The 21,193-nt window shown below is 40.0% G+C and overlaps 1 long non-coding RNA gene across 3 annotated transcripts; it reads left to right on the forward strand.

The window, feature by feature from the left end:
• Positions 1–376: 376 nt before the first annotated feature.
• On the forward strand, positions 377–20,385 carry LOC120562289. 3 transcript variants are annotated; one of them, XR_005639733.1, is made up of 4 exons: positions 377–937; positions 1,060–1,150; positions 1,612–1,677; positions 19,269–20,385. It is a non-coding gene; the product is annotated as an uncharacterized LOC120562289 (long non-coding RNA). The 3 variants fall into 3 exon arrangements; XR_005639731.1 differs by lacking the exon at positions 19,269–20,385 and adding an exon at positions 10,192–11,666 and having other exon boundaries at positions 378–937; XR_005639732.1 differs by lacking the exon at positions 19,269–20,385 and adding an exon at positions 4,139–4,385 and having other exon boundaries at positions 378–937.
• Positions 20,386–21,193: the final 808 nt, after the last annotated feature.

Raw genomic sequence — 21,193 nt, forward strand, 5'->3', positions numbered from 1 at the left:
ATCACAGAGCAGGTGCATTTATACGGAGACTTGATTATACTCAGGTGGATTCTATTTATCATCATTAGTCATTTAGGTCAACATTGGATCATTCAGAGATCCTCACTGAACTTCTGGAGAGAGTTTGCTGCACTGAAAGTAAAGGGGCTGAATAATTTTGCACGCCCACTTTTTCAGTTTTTTATTTGTTAAAAAAGTTTGAAATAGCCAATGAATTTCGTTCCACTTCATAATTGGGACCCACTTGTTGTTGATTCTTCACAAAAAATTACAGTTTTATATCTTTATGTTTGAGGCCTGAAATGTGGCAAAAGGTCGAAATGTTCAAGGGGGCCGAATACTTTCGCAAGGCACTGTATATATATATATATCCACTTCCTCTTTGGTACCCTTCCCATCCATCAGTACACCCCTGCCTATGCTGACTTTGCAATATACTTTAAGATGCCTACTAAATAAATGTCTTGATCAATAAATACGATCTGGGGATCGAGCAGGAGTTGTAACTCTCTCTAATGGTTGTATATGTATTGATCGAAGGAGTGTTACATTAGTATGGTGGGAATGCACACACTGTCAATGGAGTACTCAGACGTAAAGATAGGCAAAGAGGAGGAGTTCAGTTTAAAGTATTTTTGAGAATCAAATGGAGTTGAACAGAATAGAACAAATTCTTGAAGGGAAACTGTTCTCACGCTTTGCCATCTTCTCTTTAAACTAGCAGTGATCTGTGCAGTTGCAGCATTATGGGATTAACAGACTTTGTGAATTGGCAGCCAGGTAATGAGTGAAGGAGAAGGCAGAGAATAAACCTTGCATGCCTTCAGTGCTGCTAAGCTGGTTAAAAATAGAGGCAGAAGAGAGGGATCGAGCGAATCGGCATGGAAAGAAAAGATGGGGGATGGAGGAAACAGCTGATTTGATTCCTGCAAAGAAGGTAAGGCAGGATTTATTAGGTGACCTTGACTGTCAGTAAAACAAATGTGTGGCAACACATGTTAAAGGCAGACAAAGAAACATCCATCATGCATCCAGGCTTAACCTGAGTGCTCTTTTTAGCCACCAGCGACCTGATGGAGAAAATCTGCCCAGGCTCATCATGTGTATGACAATGATGAGCATGTTTGGCTGCATGCTGTTGGCTTGGTTGGTGAGTAGAGACACACATACGTTTCTAAATACAGGCCTGTTTTAGCCTGACAAGGCTGAGTATACCTTGAACCATCTTGAATATCTATTTTAAGAAAGAAATACAGATTAAAGCATACGGTCAGAATTAAGCAGCAATTTAACAAAGTTAAATAATATTCTCTTAAGTAAGATGATTTGGTTCAGTGGTTCTTTAGATGTAGATACTAACCCTTACAGCCTATTAGAGGATTAAATTAACACGAGTGGACCCCCATGGAGACAGAATGTGTGTCTGCAGTTTTTCAGGTGCTGATATTTAAAAAATAAACTGGGAGTAGTTTAGGAAGATTGTAAGTTAGGAATCCATGATTGTAGCCTTGTTTTCCACTCACCTGTTCTCAGCTTCATTTCTCTCCTTCCCTCTTTTTTTCCATTCCTTCTGCCATCATCTCTCAATGGGGCTAATTATGTGAACACCAGGCCAGAAGGACAAACTGTGTGAGAGGAGAGCAAGAGGACGAGGGGGGCACGAACACTGGCACCATGGTGAGTGTCACTGTCGAGACACCCTCGCAATAGCGAAGGCATGTGTGTCTGGAGAGGGATGGAAAGAGAGAGAAACTGATAGAGCGGGTGGAATAGATAAAGAGGTACATGCTGTGAAGGAGGAAGAGAGAGAGAGAGAGAGAGAGAGAGAGAGGCTTTGGGGATTAAAGAGGAGATAAAGGTGAAGGGGCAGACAAGACTAACAAACAGCTGGGTGAGGCCTGGCTCGGCTCAGATTGGTTCAAATGTGTGTGTTATTCGTTTCCCAATGTTCTCACTTTGAAAATTCGAGTCATGTTAAATCGAATTAGTTACATACTACGTTATGAAAACAGAAATATTTGAAAACTTAACTGCCCTCTCTATGTGAAAGAACTTGACACATTTGTAATGATATAATTACAGTAATTGTTAAGTATTTTCTTTGCAACTGTATGTAACAGCAAAACACAATTACATAATATGACTGAAACAAACAACCAGAACAAACAGTGTCATCCATCAGACAAACTGATAATGGTCCTTTTCAATATTACAGCACTTTGCTCTCTACATGCCTAAGGCAGGACCAACACTTACATAGTGAATGCAGATATACTATGTTTTGAATTTCTCTACATAGTGATGTAACTTACAATTTTATATACTGGAGGAGTTTTAACCCAAATTTTAATATTTTTGTCCAGGAAAAGGCGATGACTGTGTTTACGAGATGATTGTTGTCATTAAAGAATAATGTTCATTGTAGCATAGATTAAATAGTATAAGTCAACACTTGAAATATATTTTATAAGATATAATCATCTATGACTCTGTAATAATGAACAAAGAATATCAGGCAAATTACCTAAAAATGGAACGTTAAAACGAGCCAATGCACATTTTGCTGAGGAGCGCCACTGTGGCCCCAAGTGGTCATTACAGAATAATGGTGAAAATACAAGGTCAGTGATCTGACTCAGTAATGTCAGTAATTAAGTAATGTCAAGCACAACCTATCAAACGTTTGCTAACATTAGCCACCAAAAAAAAAATATGTGCGTGCTGACATACCTGTTGAGAATATAAAGTGTGTCATATCAATTATCCAGGTGGAGGAGAGATAAATACATGTTGCAAATAGTAAAATGCACATAAAGTGCATGTCAGGTTCATAATTGTATTTAGAGGTTGTACCAGAATAGGTTTATGTGGTTTAATTTTCAAAAAACAATATATTTTTTGTTGTACTGCATATTGCTGCAGCTCCTCTTTTCACCCTGTGTGTTGAGCTCTCTGTTTTAGCTACCAAGTGAAGCATCACACTTCTATTCCATCTTTGTTGTTTATCTGTGTTTTCTGCCCCCAACGGCTCCTTCCAGGCAGCGCTGCCTGGAAGGAGCCGTTGGGGGCAGAAAACACAGTAGAGCATCTTTGTTGGGAGTCGCACATGCACTGCTAGCTAGTCAGTTGCAAAGTATGAGGCTGTGCCATGCTAGCAGCTAGGCAAGCATTATAATGTGTTACAAAGTGACGAACGTTTGTCACGGCAGTAAAGGCTGGACTACAATAGAGCTGTTTGGAGCAGTTTGTGAACAGTGTTTTCTGTTGGAGATGTTAAGTCCCTTTGGGGTGGACTTTGGGCTTTTTCACTTTGTACGCCTATAATGTGCACAAAAAGATATATAACAATATAACAATAAAGGAAAGGGAAAAAGCCTAAAAGCATAATATGAGCACTTTAAACACAGTGTTGCCTGTTGTGAATAGTTGCCGTGTTTGCATGGGTGCAACCATGTTTGTGTGTCTGTGTGACATTTTCAGCTTGTTTCCCAGAAGCAGTCATGATGCCATTTGGTTTAAAATTATGTTTTATACTTAATGCTATCAACTCAGGTTACATCACTTTTCTATACATGCTGAGTGACTCCCCTTAACCGCCTCCACATTTTCTCAATGGTTTTTTCACAAGGTAGCGAGACAGAGAGGAGACAGGGTTTTAGGACCTTTAGTCGTCATGAAGTATAGTCACTTATAACATATGAATTTGATGCAGCAGATGAGGAATATGCTTTAATCAGCAGGATGAGATAGCAAATGATGGGGTCATAAAACTACCAGTTAGGTTTTCATATACTTGGATGGTAATTCATCCTTGTGTAGTGATGATCAGTCATGTGCAATAAAAAGTGACACACACAAGTGTTAATCCTATAAACACAGCACTGGGGGCACCGGGGGCGGGGGGGGGGGGTCCTGTTTTAGTGTCCGGGACTTACAGATGGGGGATAAATTAAAGATGCTGGTCTACCATGTGTTGCCAGAACAGCCTCAATGCTCTTTGGTATATATTCTCCATGTCTGTAGATCTTTACTGGAGGGATGAACACCATTTTTCCAAAATATATTCCCTTATTTGTTTTTTGATGACGGTGGTGGAGAGCTCTGTCTAACTAACGCTGTGGTCCAAAATCTCTCATAGGTGCTCGATTGGATTGAGATCTGGTGACCCTGAACACCATATCCTACAGTTTGATTTATGTATTTATCATGACCCGTCATTCTGTGTATAAAAGCATCTGCTTTCATTATATTTATGCACTCATTTATTCAATCAATTTGTCAGCCATACTGTATGTAGATAAACAAATAATCAAACAAAAACAACTTTAAACAGGACCAAAATCAACGTGTACACCACATGTTTGTCATAATAAGGACTGTTCATTAAAATAAAATGAACACAATATGTTTAACCTGGATTATTTACGATAGAGCTACCCCAGCACTAAGAGAGACAGACTTCCCAATCAGCCTGGGTAACTCTGTGTTTGCAACTGAGTGAGTAAATTAGTGAAACCAGCCAGCCAAGGCCAACACACCACCACCACAGAGCCAGATGTTTCATTTCCCAGTGATGACACAACATTTGAACGACTGAGTGCCTCATCCAAACTCCCTCCCCTTCATCAGCCCCCTTTCTATTCAATACGAAATCACATTTCTGGGCACACGTGCAACCTTGCTGTCTGATACACAAACACACGCTCTGACACAGACACACCAATGCATTCAAATGGCTGCCAGGGAAACACTTGAATAATGATCTGTTTTCACAGAGTAATGAATGGTCCGACTCAGAGTAAACAAGCCTTGATTTAGTAGCACAGCGTGTTAGCATGTGCAAGCTAACATGGCATGAATCATTACTTAGTTGTGTGTGTGTGGGGAGGGCGGAGGGGGGGGGGCTGCCTGTTGGCCTGCCAGGGTGTGTCCAGATGTTCGTTCATAACCTACATAATCCTCAGAGAAACAGCACACCAAGGGTTGAAATTATCAATGGAATCTGCAAGCACAGTCAGCAGATGGAAGACACAAAGATGTCAGTCCTAATTATATTCCTTATATTATAACCTAGTCTGTTCCTTAGTTCTATTGTCAAGCAGATGTAGTTTAACCTCCTAACATTAGTTGTCCACTGTAAGTAAACAGTATGTAATAGGGCAGAGCTTAATCCTTATCGACCTTTGCCACTACCAGTGTCCTCAGGCTGAATAATGTGGCTAATACATCAGCATTAGTTAAACAGCTGGATTGTGGATTATCTGACTCTAAGTAAGTAAGTGTTGCCAGGCACTCAATATGGGCTGTATACAAAGATCCATTCTTATATATGTATATATATATATATATATATATATATATAAAAAAATATGTGTCTAATGTTTGACTAAAACAAATAATTGTAATAGAAATCTGAATTTAAGGTCTACTTACAAAGCACTTTGGTGCAAAACTTGTTTGCTAACTTGAAACTTACTGTTGTGATTGTTTCCAGGACCTTTCAATTGTGTCTTATGGTCTTCATCAGTGGATGGAGTTTGCGCGATTATTATAGAGATGGCTCATGTTGTAAGTCAGTTGTTTTCCAGTCAAAAATGATTTGCCATCATCTAATTTGTTTCAAGTGTTTGAAATTTGAAGAGTTTCAAATTGGATTTCAGCATAGACATAACAATGTGAGGATGCACTTAGTTTATGTTTAGAGCTGCACATATCAATTGTTTTCGAAATGAATTAATCCGTAGATGTGTTTCATTTTGTTTAGCCCTTAAATTATTGGAAAATGGTTAAGAATTTTCCCAAAGTACAAGATTATGTGCAACCAAGAGTCCAAAACCAAGAAGTTTAGTGATGAACGAGCAAAATTAAATTTTTTTTCTTGAGAAATGGCTATTCTTAACAATCACCATCATTATCTTTTTTTCAAAATTTCTGTCAATTGATGTTTCAGCACTATTTTTATTCAACACAAAACAAATAACAAAAAAGACAGCAGGTTTTTTAAACAGGTTTGCTTCCAAGAGCATATCCCACCGTCCTCTGTCCTTCTCCCACCTTGCTCTTCTGAGGATGTGAATAACCTGTGATTTACTGCTATAACATGTCTTTAGCAGTTTAAATGGAAATGTGAAAATCCCCAAGGCTTTGCCAAGGATAAAGTTCTGCTTCACCCGTCTGTGTGTGTGTGCGTGTGTGCGTGTGTGTGTGTGTGTGTGTGTGTGTGTGCGTGCGCGTGCATGCGTGCGTGCGTGCGTGCGTGCAGTTGTTGCTAGCCGCATGCTCCCCCATCTGTTGGCATGCATAACCTTGGGAGCTTTACTTCCTCTAAGCATCATGGGACGGTTCAGAAGACAGGGAATTAGCCAATCAGCCGTTAGGATCACCCCGGTCACATTGCTCATCTGTTCACACATGCTGCACACACACACACACACACACACACACAAACACACACACACACACACACACACACACACACACACACACACACACACACTCAAGATGTTCGATGTGAAAATGCATATGTAAGACGCAAATATCTAGGGCAGTAAAAAGTCAAGTGCAACTGACGTGTTACCGCTAGAATTAAACTCACCATTGAATCCGTTCGCAAAGGGATGTAGAGGAAAACAAGGAGAGAAGAAGAAGAGAGGGAGCAATGTGTGAGTGAGAAGGACGGAGTGTACAAGTAAAAGTCTGTAGAAGACACAAGACGACTTGCAGCTTTTTTAGAATTGGGGGGGGGGAGGACAACATGGATGCAAGAACATGCAGGATGAATTAAAATAATTAAGAGCCAATGCCATAAATAGACACATAACACAACATAGTCTGGAGGCCTGTTCTAAACAGCTACTGCTATTTATAGATGTGGGAAAGTTCATTTCAGAGGCTGGGATGCAGTAAAGATTAAGGTCTTGTGGTGGACTTTCCAGCTTACAAACTCATGCTATGTAAGTTAAGACAGTGGTACCCAGGTACCACTGTCAGTGGTACCCAGTGGTACCCAGGTCATTCAGGTCAGTGTCCAACATAACCTCATAACCTTTCCAAGCAGAGAAGCACTTTAACTCTGTGTCTTCATGGAAGAAGGCAGACGTAACAGTTGTATGATAAGGCAGTGCTGCCTCATCCTGCCAAGGCCATAGAGAAAGTAAACACACAACACATTTTATCTGTGCTGAAATATTTGGACGCCCACAATATCTTTGTTAACCATGAAGGTTCAGCTTAATTTAACGCCTCCAGCATGTGTTTAAATACACCTTCAGGAAGAACTTCAGAGAGTTGGGACGGCACGACACAAAACACATCGTGGTTAAACTGCACTGCCTGCCTAAATTCTCTCCTCAATTGAGTGATCATTAAATGCTTGTGTGTAATTCATCAAGGTCTCCCGAATCTTCTTCACATATGTGAAATGAGATGTGCTGCTCCTGAGTTTTTCCTTAAAAGAATTTGATGAGAATTTCCCCTAATGCAGAGCTTAATTAAGGGGGTGCAAAGAGTCAAAAGGACATCTGATAAGAAGTTGGAAAATCAACCCACTCTCCTAGAAATTACATATTTATATAATAAATATTTATATAATATAAATCAGTAGTATATAAAGGCACAGACATAGCCAGTAACGTTAGTGGAGGAAATTGGTGGTGTGATCAGACTCTAATTAGTATCCGAGCAGCAGGCTGGACACTCCTGGCAGGAATCCAAAATCCAGCTTTGAGGAGATAAATAGACCAGCTTCTTAGCATCAGGGGAGGGATACAATGGGGATGTAGTTTGATGTTTGGTTGAAGGTAGCACATACATATTTGATGTGGGTTGCATACATCTTCACCTTTACTTCTTCCCTAACATTTCCCTCTCTTCCCCATGCAGGTAAAGTTATTATAATTTAATTTTGGCTCTGACTCGCCTGTTACACTGAACTGTGCATTTCTTAGTTGTATCTTAAACATGCTCCTTTGCTATGAACATCTTGTCTGGATGTGTGTGTGCAGCATGTGCGACAGATAAGTAATGTGACAAGGAGTGAAATGAAAGGAGGATGGAGAGGAGGAGGACCGCTATAGTTGCCAGGGCAACCTGCTCCAGTCTCCAGGGTCACTTGATTAGGATGACCCTGACAGCTAGCGATCCCTTTACTATTCAATACTACACTACACCTTATGTAGCTGTTGAATAACGAGTGCTTCAGTCACGATCAATGTCATATGTACAGTACCTGTCATACACATGACATGGCTCTCACAGACCATCCGCTTACATTTGGGCTACTGCTTGTACGTGTGAATGCACACAGAGGGGACAAAGCAGTGGCCAGTGAAGAGCCAATTATCCAGTCACACACTCCACACTCCCACTGAGGGAACAATGTCTGCGAGAGTCTTACAGTAATGAGCACACAGCAGCCTCTTTCTGTCTGAACAGAGCTCGGGATAAGGTCACAAATAGACATCCAGTGGACAAGCCTGGGGGACAGAAGACATAAACACACACACACACACACACACACACACACATACACACATATACACACACAGATGGCATACACTCAGAAGACAAATGAACTATTAACATTAGCAAGCAGAGTAGCAATAATGAAAACATTGCTGAGGTTGCCTAGCTAGCATAGCATCAGGCTAGCACTCAATCACACTGACTCAATGGGCACAGCAGCAGCAGCAGCAGCAGCCCCCTACTAACACACACAATAGTCCCATGGCTAGAGAGCACATAATGACGCACATTGTGCATGCACAAGTATGCTGACGCACACAGATGCCAACATATTAAGACACACTAGAGTCTTTATTTCTTTTGTAATATCTCTCATATACATACACAAAGGCAGATACACACAGATGCAAACACACACAAACATACTTGCACTCAATCATCTTGAACAGAATGGGGCCACACACACAGCAACACATCTGGTGGGGCCACAGCACTACTGTGTCTGCTGCTGACACCACATATGGCGGAGGCCTCTGCAAGTGAACGCATCATTAGGCTATTGTCGAGATTAGCGGGGAGGTTATAATCAAATGCTGTTAAATACTGAATGAAAGTGTTTAGAAGCGTAATCAGTCTTGTATCTCATTTAAGTTTAAAAAGTTATGTCTAAATTTTATTTTTGAAGTATTAGTTGTACACATTTTGGAAACTGGACACTTTCATGCCAAAAGTTACATGAGAAGATCAACCAATCTCATGTCTGTACGGTAAATGTGAAGCTACTGCTAGGAGACGTCAGCTTAGTGTAGCATAAAGACTGGAAACAGATGGAACCAGCTAGCCTGGCTGATGGGTTATGTGTTGGACTATTAAGTCGGCATGACCTCAGGAAGTTACTGCTCTCTGTCAAGAAATAGTCTGGTACATAAACCCTGTAAAACCACAACTTGTCCTTTTTACAGTTAGTTTTTTTGTATGGATTAAATAAACAGGATATTATGTGTTAATAAGTGAGCTTTAGAGGTGCTGCTGGTCAGACTTTCCTACCTTTGGACAGAGCAAGGCTTTCTCTCTTTCCAGTCTTTATGCTAAGCTAAACTAAGCTGGCCGGCTGGCTGTAACTTCATTCTTACCATCCAGATGTGAAAGTGGTATTGACATTCTCATCTAACTCTCGGCAAGGCAGTCAATTAGAATATTTAAGTTAAGTTTTTAAGACTTCTTTATCCTCACCCCCCAACTACAACCACACATTTTGTAGCCACATTATTACCCCCTCTAAATCTGGGCCCTATTCTTATTCCTCTCTTTCATCAGAGAAATTCTTATGCAATGTAAGTGTGTGTGGCATGCTGTCAATTTAATCTGGACGGGTTGACGTCGCATGTCTGTCACAGAGGGAGAGGGGAAGAGACAGAGAGGTGGAATGAGACAGAACTATGTCGCTGAACTTTAAATCCTCTTAGTGCTATCATCTATCTATCTATATCTCATTCATCTGTCTGTTATCTGGCTATCCGTCTATCGTTTTTATTTATTGTATCATCTGTTATATTTAGTAGTAAATGCACAGTTTTGGTAGAGATGAACACATTTTACATCTTTTTTGCTGTGAGTTTTCCCCTCACTCCCTGCTTCCTTCATCTTCCCTGCACTCTCTGTACCAATCCCCCTTTTACTATCCTTTATCTGCCCCTTATGTGTGCTCTTCCCTCTTTCATCCCTTAGCCCCCCTGCAAGGTCGTTTCCAAGGACAACCTGCTCCCAGCATCCTCTGCTTCGTTGGCTGATGGGTATTAAAGGACCAGTTCCCCTGCAGAGCACATGGCTCGACTACAGCTCTGCTACCACACTCATCATTCCCATCACTCCCGAGGCTGCTTACTGTACATGCTTACCATGCAAACCGTTATTATTATTATTTGTTTGATAAGTGAGCATGGCACACTACAAGCTCAGCAGACCTAAAAAAAAACACAAAGCAAACAGCTTCAAAGCAGCTCGGGCAGATAGACAGTCAGCAAAATGGCTACCACAGCCTCTCTCTGGAATGGAAAGAGGATTTAAGGGTAGTTGATAAAATGAGAGAGACAAGAGAGCACTTCTGAAAAATTCTTACAAATGGAGTGCACCACTTAATAGGTTTTACAGAGTCCATCAGTCCATTTTAGGTGAAAAGCTCATCTGCTAATCTGCTGAATAATCGTAGTACTCAAAAGCCGTTTTCCCTCATCCTAGTGACCTCATTTATAAAGCAATTTGACATCCGGGCATTAGATACAAATGACCATGCTTTGTTAAGTACTTCAAGAATGTTACATTATGAACAGTATTTTTTTTTATATGAGAACTCATATAAAAAATACTGTACATAAGGTCATTTATTTATACCACTGATGATAGTTTGAGTGACACCGCTCTCACATCTGTAATGAAAATATGAAGCTACAGCCAGCAGCCGGTTAGCTTAGCTTAGCACAAAGACTGGAACCAGGGGGAAACAACTAGCCTTGCTTTGTCCAAAGGTAACAAACTACCAGCCCCTCTCACACTTCCTGGGGTTCTTGTGATAACAGAGTGTTATCAGTCTTCTCATCTAACTCAGCAAGAAAGTGAAGAGGCGTATTTCCCAAAATATTAAAGTATTTTTTAAGGCCCCTTTACATCACACCACTGTGTACCCACACAGGTGTTTTCACTTAGATTGATTAATTAGACTTTTTCTCAGGACTGTGTGGGCATGTAGAAATTGTACTTGATTGACATATTCCTCAGGGTATGACAATTACACCTTTATTATTGGTATTAGTCCGCAGTAGAGTTTGGTGAGATCATGTAATACCCTGCCTTGCACCCAAGGCATCAGCCATTGTAACTGAAAACACCTTCATGTGCACATGACCATTAACAAAATAATAAAAGGATTTAACTAGGAGAAATAAAAGTCAGATAATTAACAACTTATAAAATTCAGTATAGGTGAAAACATATGGCAGAGAATTAGTCTACATTTCAGCTACATAGAAAGTAGTGAACAAAAAATATTTTCCTGGCTGAGAGGCTTCAGTGAAAAGAGAGGCCTTGTAAGTTTCTTTATTTCTGAAATCACCTGTCAAAGTAAGACATTTTAACTACTGTAAGTAGAGATGGCCCGATACCATTTTTTGCTTCCCGATACCGATTCCGATACCTGAACTTGCATATCAGCCGATACCGAGTACCGATCCGATACCATTGTGTCATATATTTTATTATGTTTTAACAACTGTATACTACTATCCCTGTATGGATGTGATATTATTTCTATCTTTGTTGTCTGTCTGGCTCAGGTTAAACTCTTTGTGAAACATGAACAAACACAAACAATGAACGCCACAGAACTTTCTTTTATTATCCAGTTTGACAGTCAGTTATAACGGAAAAAGAACATAAATAAACTACTTTAAAGTAGATTTTTTTAGGGCTTTATTAAGTAGTATCGGATCGGTGCATAAACTCCAGTACTTCCCGATACCAGCGTTTTAGGCAGTATCTATCGGAGCCGATACCGATACTGGTATCGTTATCGGACCATCTCTAACTGTAAGAATAACCTACAACATAAAAGACATTATCTGTTTACACGGTATAAATGCTTTTATATAAACTGTATCTAATCATTTTTCAAGACACACTGTAAACCCAAATTTAGTTATATTTAAACTTTTTAGTGGTCACTAATTATTCTTTCATGTTTTGTTAAAAACCATATTCATTACTAAATCACATTAGTTGTTTGTAATAATCAGCTTAAGAATGCAGTGCACAGATCATCTTAAGCAGAGATAACTAAGGATGGTTTCTGTATGGGAAGGGCGGGGTCATTTGAACTGTTCTGTGCCTATTGCTGCGTTCTAGACACAATTTTTAACCCGTAAGTTACGACTTCAAGTCACGACTCACAACTTGGTAGCGTTCCAGGCAAAGTCACGACAAAGTTAGCTAGCGGCTTCCTAACGTTGACGTTAGCTAGCGCTAGCTTATACTAGTTATTTCTAGTCGGCGACATATTTTGCGCTTCATTTAATAAACATAACCTGTAGTACTACACAATCGTATGTGTATTGTTTTGATTACAATATGCAGAATTCCTTTACGTTGCCTATTTATGTCTATTTATTGTTGCACCATGACCGAGACCCAGGTGGGGACTGATGGCATGTAAAATAGATACTTACGGCATACACTCAAAATAGCTATTAGCGTTCCCTTCTGCTTTATTGGAACAAACGTGTGTAATACTTTGTTCTAAAAACTATACCGCCAAAAAGGAAAACAAATAATAATAAATAATAATTATATAATCTTAATTGTTAAGTAGTGATAAATAGCCTAGTGTCTTATATGTGTTATATTCTTTTGCATGTTTAAAGTTGTAGTGCGTAGTTTCTGTCTCCACCATGAGGAATTCTAAGTAATGACAACAAAACTGTTGGCGTATCCACATGACTCAAGCCTTCCGTGATCACTCACCACCCCCACCCCTCTTCCACACAGTCGCTAGTAGCCAAGGAGGACAGGAGGATTAAAAAAACATGATGGACTCTTCAAGAGGTCATTATTTTCAACCCGTAAGTTACGACTTCAAGTCACGACTCACGACTTGGTAGCGTTCCAGGCAAAGTATAGAGAGAGTTTTGTGGAGCTGATAGGCTTAAAGGACAATTCCGGCGCAAAATTAACCTAGGGGTTAATAACAGATGTGTACCCACTCGATCGTTCTCTGGGACATGTTTTCATGCTAATCGAATGTGTTTGTAGCTTGAAAGAAGCTAGCACGGACCGCTGATTAGCTTACAACGCTAGTATTCGGGGCACAGGGAAAGTAAAAACAGATCGCTATTTTGTACCACTAAAAAGGCTCAAAGTATCGCCAAACTTCAACGGTAGCATAATGAGGGTCCCTACATGTTAACCGAAGCATTGAGAACTTTGTAAGTATACAGACAGTTTATTGAACGAAGAGCTGCGGGAGCTCCGTGAAAGGGCTACGAGAGAGAGAGAGAGAGAGAGAGAGAGAGCTACCGGTAGTCAATGCCGTCACAGCCAATTGAAATCGACGGCGAAGCCGCTAAACAGGAAGTGAACTCATATCTTGGGGAGGCTTTCACGTATCAAAACCAATCTCAATACTTGGACTCGTGACCCAATTAGGAGGAGGCTCAAGAAACTTGATCACTTTTGACCACTATGGGGGCACTATAATCACAGGAAGTAGTCTCATATCTCAGCAATGCTTTCACGTATCAAAACCAAACTTGGTACATGAACTTGGGACCCTATCCTGAGGAAGCACAATACATTTGGAGTCTTTCTAAAAAGTTAAACCATTGGTGATGTCTGATAAAAAAATATACTTTTAGTTAAATGAACACTGCAGCTAGGAAAAATACACTGAATCAATACCGATTTCATCACACCAGAATCAGCAATCGACTACCTCACCCCAACCCTAGCTTCTAAAGAAATTGATTAAGTCAATGTCTTTTATTTAGCATAGAGGTAGAAGCTCTAGAAGACCTATTGTTTAAACAGCTTTGAGAACCATCCACTGTTGGGCCAGACTTGATTAGGACAAAGAATGAGTATTCCTGTAGTTTGGAAACAATTGACACCGACTTGGTAGGATCCTGTGACCGGATGTGGCCTCAAGACACATGAATTGGGAACTAACACCTTTTCTTTTGAGAGACATCTGATACGGAAAGATTTAATTTGAGGAACCACCCTCAACTCCTTTGGGATAAATTCGGAATACTGAGAAAGATTTGAGACTGTTTTTATGTGACTCCATCAAGGAGAAGCATGATTCAGTCCGCTGTCAGCTACAGTGTAACATTTGCTTTGTGTCTTGTCATTTCATCATTCTGTTTTCTTAAGTATTTTTGTTTTTAATCTTCAATTGGACCCAAGCCTTTCTTTTTCCTCCTCAGAAATCAAACGATTACGAATTTCAGATTTTTCTAACAGATTCAAGACCCAATCTCGAGGACGTAAAATAAATTTGGTGACCTTTGACCACTATGGGGCGCTATAATCACAGGAAGTAGGCTCATATCTCAGCAACACTTACATATCAAAATCAAACTTGGTACAGGGACTTGGCACTTGATTGTGAGCGCGCACAAGGACATTGGTGTAACTTGGCCTCTAGGGGCACTGTAACAAAGTAAATAAGCTGATATCTCAGCCATTCTTTATCCAATTGCCATCAAAGTTGCTGTGAGTGCTTGCTCATACCATGGCAATGCCATTCCTACTAGTGTACTGCTTGGCCCCCTCATTGCTGCTTGCAGCTATATTTAGCTTTGTATTAGTCTATATCCTACACGTTCCACTTCCGGGATTGCTCCGGTGCTGCAGGAAATTCCGCCGAATGCATATATTTTCCTTTTCCTTCTGCTTTCTTTGTGTTGGAATTTTAAATTTGGTGGATTTATGAGGACTATTGTTGACCGCTCCTCAGATCTCTGCAGGGTAAATTGAGACAGCTAGCTAGACTATCTGTCCGAGTTTTCTCTCACACAACTATTTTGCAGCGGCTCTGTGCGAAGTTAAGCGCCGCCCATGACGATTCTGATTGGTTTAAAGAAATGCCATTAAACCAGAGCACAATTTCACAATTGTGGAGGGGGCTCTGGCAAAGTGAGACCTTTGTATCAACTCATTTGGCAACAGCTTAAATGTAACGGACGTTCATTAATATAAAATAGTTACGCACTAAAGCTTTAACTTAACATGCTTATTTTAGTGAACATGACTCCAGAAAAAAATTATTTATGTTTACTAAGGACTTTTAGTAATGACTACTAATGTCAACTTAATTTTTCTACTGCATCAACTCACCGCTCTGTGTAAATACAACTTAACCTGTTAAGTTTCACCTTGTGTAAAAACTTAGATGGTTTAAAGCAACAGGTTTCCACGCAAATTTCTAGTAAAGTCAACTAATTCGGGACAACAGTGCAGACCTGAGAACAAGAAATAATTAGAAAATCACACAACTGGCATACAACAACAACAGCAACAACAACAAAAACATAGACTTGACGACCACAATTGCCAAAAATAACTAGTAAAAACAATTACAAGAATCCTAAAAAACATCAGATAATAAAGCTTTACAATCAACAAGGTGAATTAATGAATCTATCTTGAGGGCAGTTTGCAGTGCATTCCTTTTAATCTGAGATAATATTTTTTCACATTCTACGTAATTAGTGGACTGATACAATAATTAAAAGTTTGAAATGGAGGTGGTATGAAATTTATCATCAGTGATAAAGGTAATGTACTATGATAAACAGGGTTTAGCTGCTGAAGTAACAATGGGGCAGTGTGACAGTACAAAATATTCTGCATAATCAACAATACTATTCCGGTTAAGAAAAGACAGCTCTCTACAAAAAGTATAGTTTGACTTTTCATTTTGGAGTCAAATGTTAAAATATGAACCTTGAATATGAACCCATACGGGTATCATATCAAGTTTTAATGGCAGAATATTAGCATATTAGCATTTATGAAGTCTTAATGGAAGTTTAAGTGTGCTTTCGGGGCATACTAAGAATAAATACCTCCTTAAAAGCAGTTTCATAAAATGGTAAACAGGTGGATGGATGTGCCATCTAATCATTACTGAGTTTAGAAAAAAAAGATGTTACATTAAAACTACTGACTCAAGTACAACAAATTAGCAGCTAATGATCTTCCAGGAAACCATCTGAAAGCAATGACTATTTCAACAATCAAATCCACTTAAATCAGAAAACGATTTTTCGAAGGAGTGCAGATGCTTCACATTAAAAGTATGGTGCAATTTTTTGTTTGCTGTTTGTAGAGATTACTCAGATTGGTGGTATTAAGTGGTATTATAAAGCTAAGATGTAGGTAGAGTAGTAAAACAAGAAAAAAAAACATAGGGCCCTATCTAGCACCCGTCACAGCGTGGCGCAAAGCCTGCCCCCTTTTTTTCACCATTAAACTAGTAAAAGTGGATTTGGACACGCCCTAAACGCACCTGCGCCATGTACTTCACGCCGTGCACTTAAATCGTTAAAATAGGGCCCATGGTGTTAAAATGGAGCAGGGTTTTGCTGCAGTAGCGATGGTGCAGTAAGGACAGCTACCAGAGGAGGAGTATAGGAGGAGGGGTCAGGGAGGTCCAGGCCCCCAGGAAGGGCGCTCCTCAGCCAATTTTCTACAGCGGCCACATGCTTTTGCAACAAAAAATCCCTCTGCGGCCCAAAAAGGATTTTCCCCATAGGCCACCATTCTGAAAGAGACGTCTGTAAAACTGATGCCAGGACACCTCGAACTACATCAAGGCCAACTCTCTTTCTATTATAATTTTTTAATCCATGGACTTTATTATATTTGAAAAACTAATTTGAGCCGATAAAAGCGATTTAAAAACCTGTGATGTCACCACAATGTAAAGTCTATGGGCTGAACAAAACCTTGTGGGGGGGCCAGCGAGAGAAACACTACTGTGCATATTCAGTGGGCTGCATATCACACAAGTAAACCCGGAAGCTGAGAAACTTATATGGTGAGCAACCAAGGGGGTAAGCTTCGCTTCAGAACTTGAACCTCCTATGGTGCCATTTTGTTCCTACCTGGCCATCACCTCCCGCTAGCATTCCACTGACTAGCATTCATTTTGGCGCCACTTGACAGCGAATAACTTTACATCTGAAGTGTTTAAAGATTCTATTTGTTCATTGTTTAGTTCTAAAGAAACACGACAATGTGTAAAAGGCTCCATTACCTTGTACCTCACGTTATGGCTCCGTAGCAAACGTTTTTGTAAAAATAGGCTAACGATTGTGTCACATAGTAGGGGAATTACCGTATAGTACAGGATAAGCTTGCAGGCAGTTTGTTCCATTATATACTGTCTGTGTGAGCAACATGTATTTATTATAAGAAGCCATCCATTGAACTGAATAGCCACCATTTGGGGATCCGGTATCAAGTTCTTATTATAAATCAATAGGGAGGATGCAGGGAGGAGAGGAAATTATTTAGAACCAGTACAGGTGGAAAGAGAAAGGAGGTGACTGAAAATAATGTACGATAGTGGCAACTTGAAATCATGTGTGCATTTGGGTTGATTGTCACATGAATTGATGAATACCTCATCAATAACTCAGTACTAATATACTGCATATGTATGTCCATGTATGTGTGCACTCAAGTGTGTGATTGTGTCCTGAGAAGGTTTCAAATGTAATCCTGGCAGACATTTTGTCATGTCATAGCAGGAAATGCACAGGTGTAATTAATAACATGATTAAAGGCTTTTTTATTACATGTCCCTGGTCCAGGGCCCTTGTGGTGTGCATGCTGGCTTGCTGGCGTGGGTTACTGAAATTCAAATGGCACAGAGCCATCGTTAATGTTATTAGTAACACCTGTGCTTTTCCTTCTATGACAAGTGAAAAAGGTCCATTTGAATTCAGGGCTAGTGTGAGACTTCTTTCTGCAGCTCTCACTCTCCCCTTTCTGTCAGCATGTGCAGAACAGCCAATAGGAATGCTCTCTCTCTCTTTCTCTCTCTCTCTCTCTCTCTGAGATGATGTGTGATGAATGTGATTGGCCAAAGTCTCCTGTCATGGGCTAGATTCTAAAGCCTGGAAACAGAGCCAGGAGGCGGTGCAGAAGCCTAGTTTTCTCTCAAACCAATTAAATTACAATATGCTGAAATGTTATTATGGAATTTTTGTCCAACGGCCCCAAAAACATAACGCCTACCACAGCTTTTAAGTCTAAATGCTGTTTCCAAGCCATGTAAAAAATACTGAATCTTTAGAGGTCCTGCGCGCTCATGATCAACCCACACAGGTGATTTCAATTATTTGGGTTGATTAGATGTCCTCTCAGCACTGTGTGGGTGTGAACACACAGTCCTTGATTGACATCTCCCTCCCTCTTGTATGGACCTTTTTCACAGCAGACATTTTGACTTGTCATAGTAGGAAAAGCACAGCTAAAATTGATAACCTTAACAATGGCTCAATTCCATTAAGTGTCCCAATAAGCTATTTCAGTGAGTCAGCATGCACAATACCAGGGCCTCTCCTAAGTGGAATGCAGCCATCATTAATGGTTTTGAATACACCTGTGCTTTTCCTACTATGACATGTCAACATGTCTGCCCGTGAAAAAGGTCTATTAGCTTTGTTACACCTCTCAGGGCTGGAAAAACCTTTTTTTCTTGTTTTTTTTTCTAGTACAGGGAGTGGTGACCTTGTTGCCTAAAATAAGTCATATTTGAACATACTGTATCTAAAATACTTTAATCACAAAGCCTATAAAATACTCACCATGTGTATATTTTTAATTGTACAATGTTAATTACCCCCAGATTTATAAAACCCAAAAAAGACATGCCCTGTTCAAATTGTGCTTTATTGGTACAGCCATAATAAGTCCAGTTCTACCAAAGCAAGTTGCACAAGGTGTACAATGTAAGTGTATACAAATGTAATACAATGTATTCAGTTTTTCTGAGGAAAAAACAACAAAATTAACATTATGCACACTGCAATATAGTAGTGTAGGAGAGAAAAAAGAAATGTGTTAACATGAAAACCAAATAATAATCCTGAAGAGGAGGAAGATTTTGAAATAGCTCAGTACAGTTTCATGTGTTGTTCCACTTGTTTTGTTCCCTTAAGCTGTATTGTCAGTTATTTCTCCAAGTATAGGCTATTGATAGAACTGCTAAATATAAATCCTTTTTTCTCTTTCTTTCTTTCTAGTTGCCAATTATCTGCCTGTACGTTCACTCCTTCTCCACACACCAATGGATTTTGATTTCAGACAAACCTATTCCATTATATTTGTGGTGGAATTTCCATCTTACGAACTCATGCTAAGTTGAGACAGTGGTACCCCAGGTCTCATTCAAGTCATTGTCCAACATAACCTCATAACCTTTCCAGGCAGAGAAGTACTTCAACTTTGTGCCTCTATGGATTCAGGGTATCTAGGCAGCTGCATGATAAGGGAATGTTTTGTTTCAGTACAGTCTCCTTTTGGAGGTCGTTGGGCCTGCCACACTTTTGCATACTTCCCAGAGAGAGACCATCTGTGTTTTAGGCGCCTGCGATATCTTTGTTTACATTGAAGGTTCAGCTAAACTTAACGCCTTTAGCATGCGTTTAAATACACCTTCAGGAAGACAGGAACTTCAGAGAGTCGGGATGGCACTTACACTGCACTGTGTAATCCTAAACTCTCCTCAATTGAGAATTCATTAAATGCTTCTGTGTCAGTAATCAAAGTCTCCCGGACATTCTTAACATATGTGAAAATGAGTTGTGCTGCTCCTTTTTTTTTAAGTTTTTATATTTTTTAATATTGACAAATTGTTGTTTTCCCTTCGGTTTTTTTGCATTCCATTTGTGAATACAGATTCTACCCTGCATCTCTCCTCTCTTGCCCTTTGCCACACATCTCCCGTTTCATGACTGAACCGTCATTGACAGTCATGTGTCACTGTTTCCAGGCCAAATCCCAGAGGAATTTTCCACCACCCACCTGGCTCTTTCCTCCTTTCATCTCTGTCTTATTGCTTGTTCTCTTCATCCACTTTCTTCTCACGCCTATTTTTTGTCATCTCTTTAATCCCATCTGACTTCCCTTCATCTATCCCCTGAGATCTCAGCACTATCCTCTTTTTGTTCCTGTCACTCTTTCTCTCTCTCCTCCTCTCCCCTTTTCTCTCTGTCTCTGCCTCTTTTCCACCCTTCTGGACACTGTGAGTAGAACACAGATTATGTCAGACATTTATAAAACCAGATTAGCTGGATGATCACCTTCATGCGCTCACACACACACACACACACACACACACACACACACACACACACACACACACACACACACACAAACACACACACACACACACAAACACACACACACACACACACACACACACACACACACACACTCAAATATATATCGTGATTTGAGCTAGGTCTATAAAATCCAATAAAGAGAAATCTTAACGCTATAGAATAAAGTGATCCCAACATTGCACAGCAACAGTTTGGCTGAGGTCCTTTCCTTTTTAAATATTGCAATGCAGTCATGCACAAAGTAAATTCCATAAAGAAATTTGTCTTTTTGGTTTGGTGTGGAAAAACAAGTCTTTCCTGCACAGATCCCTGACTTTAACCCCATCAGACATCTATGGGGTGAACTGGAATGAAGACTGTAAGCCAGGCCTTATCACCAAACATCAGTGCTCAACCTCACATGGTGCTTTTGTGGCTGGATGGGATCAAATCCCTGCAGCCAAATGTTGAAATCTTGAGGAAAGCCTTCCCAGAAGAGTGGAGGCTGTTATAACACCATTTTCATGCCTGTGGTTTTGGAATGAGTTGCTCAACAATCACATATGAATGTAATGGTTGTTTTGGCTATGTAGTGTATTCATATATAGATACACTAACACTTGCTGCACATATACTGACTCTATTTTAGTCTTGCCCACACATTTTCCTAAACAACACACATAGTCCATGACACTAACGCCTCATGACATATGATATTCATCAGCAGCTCTGACTCATACAGTACACTTTAAAGGGATAGTTCAGATTTTTTTAAGTGGGTTGTAAGCAATGTTGTAGTGAAGCAGGCAGGAGCCTCAACACGGAAGCTAAGAAACGTACTGCTG

The sequence above is a fragment of the Perca fluviatilis genome, chromosome 7 (assembly GCF_010015445.1).
Source record: "Perca fluviatilis chromosome 7, GENO_Pfluv_1.0, whole genome shotgun sequence".
Lineage (NCBI taxonomy): Eukaryota > Metazoa > Chordata > Actinopteri > Perciformes > Percidae > Perca > Perca fluviatilis.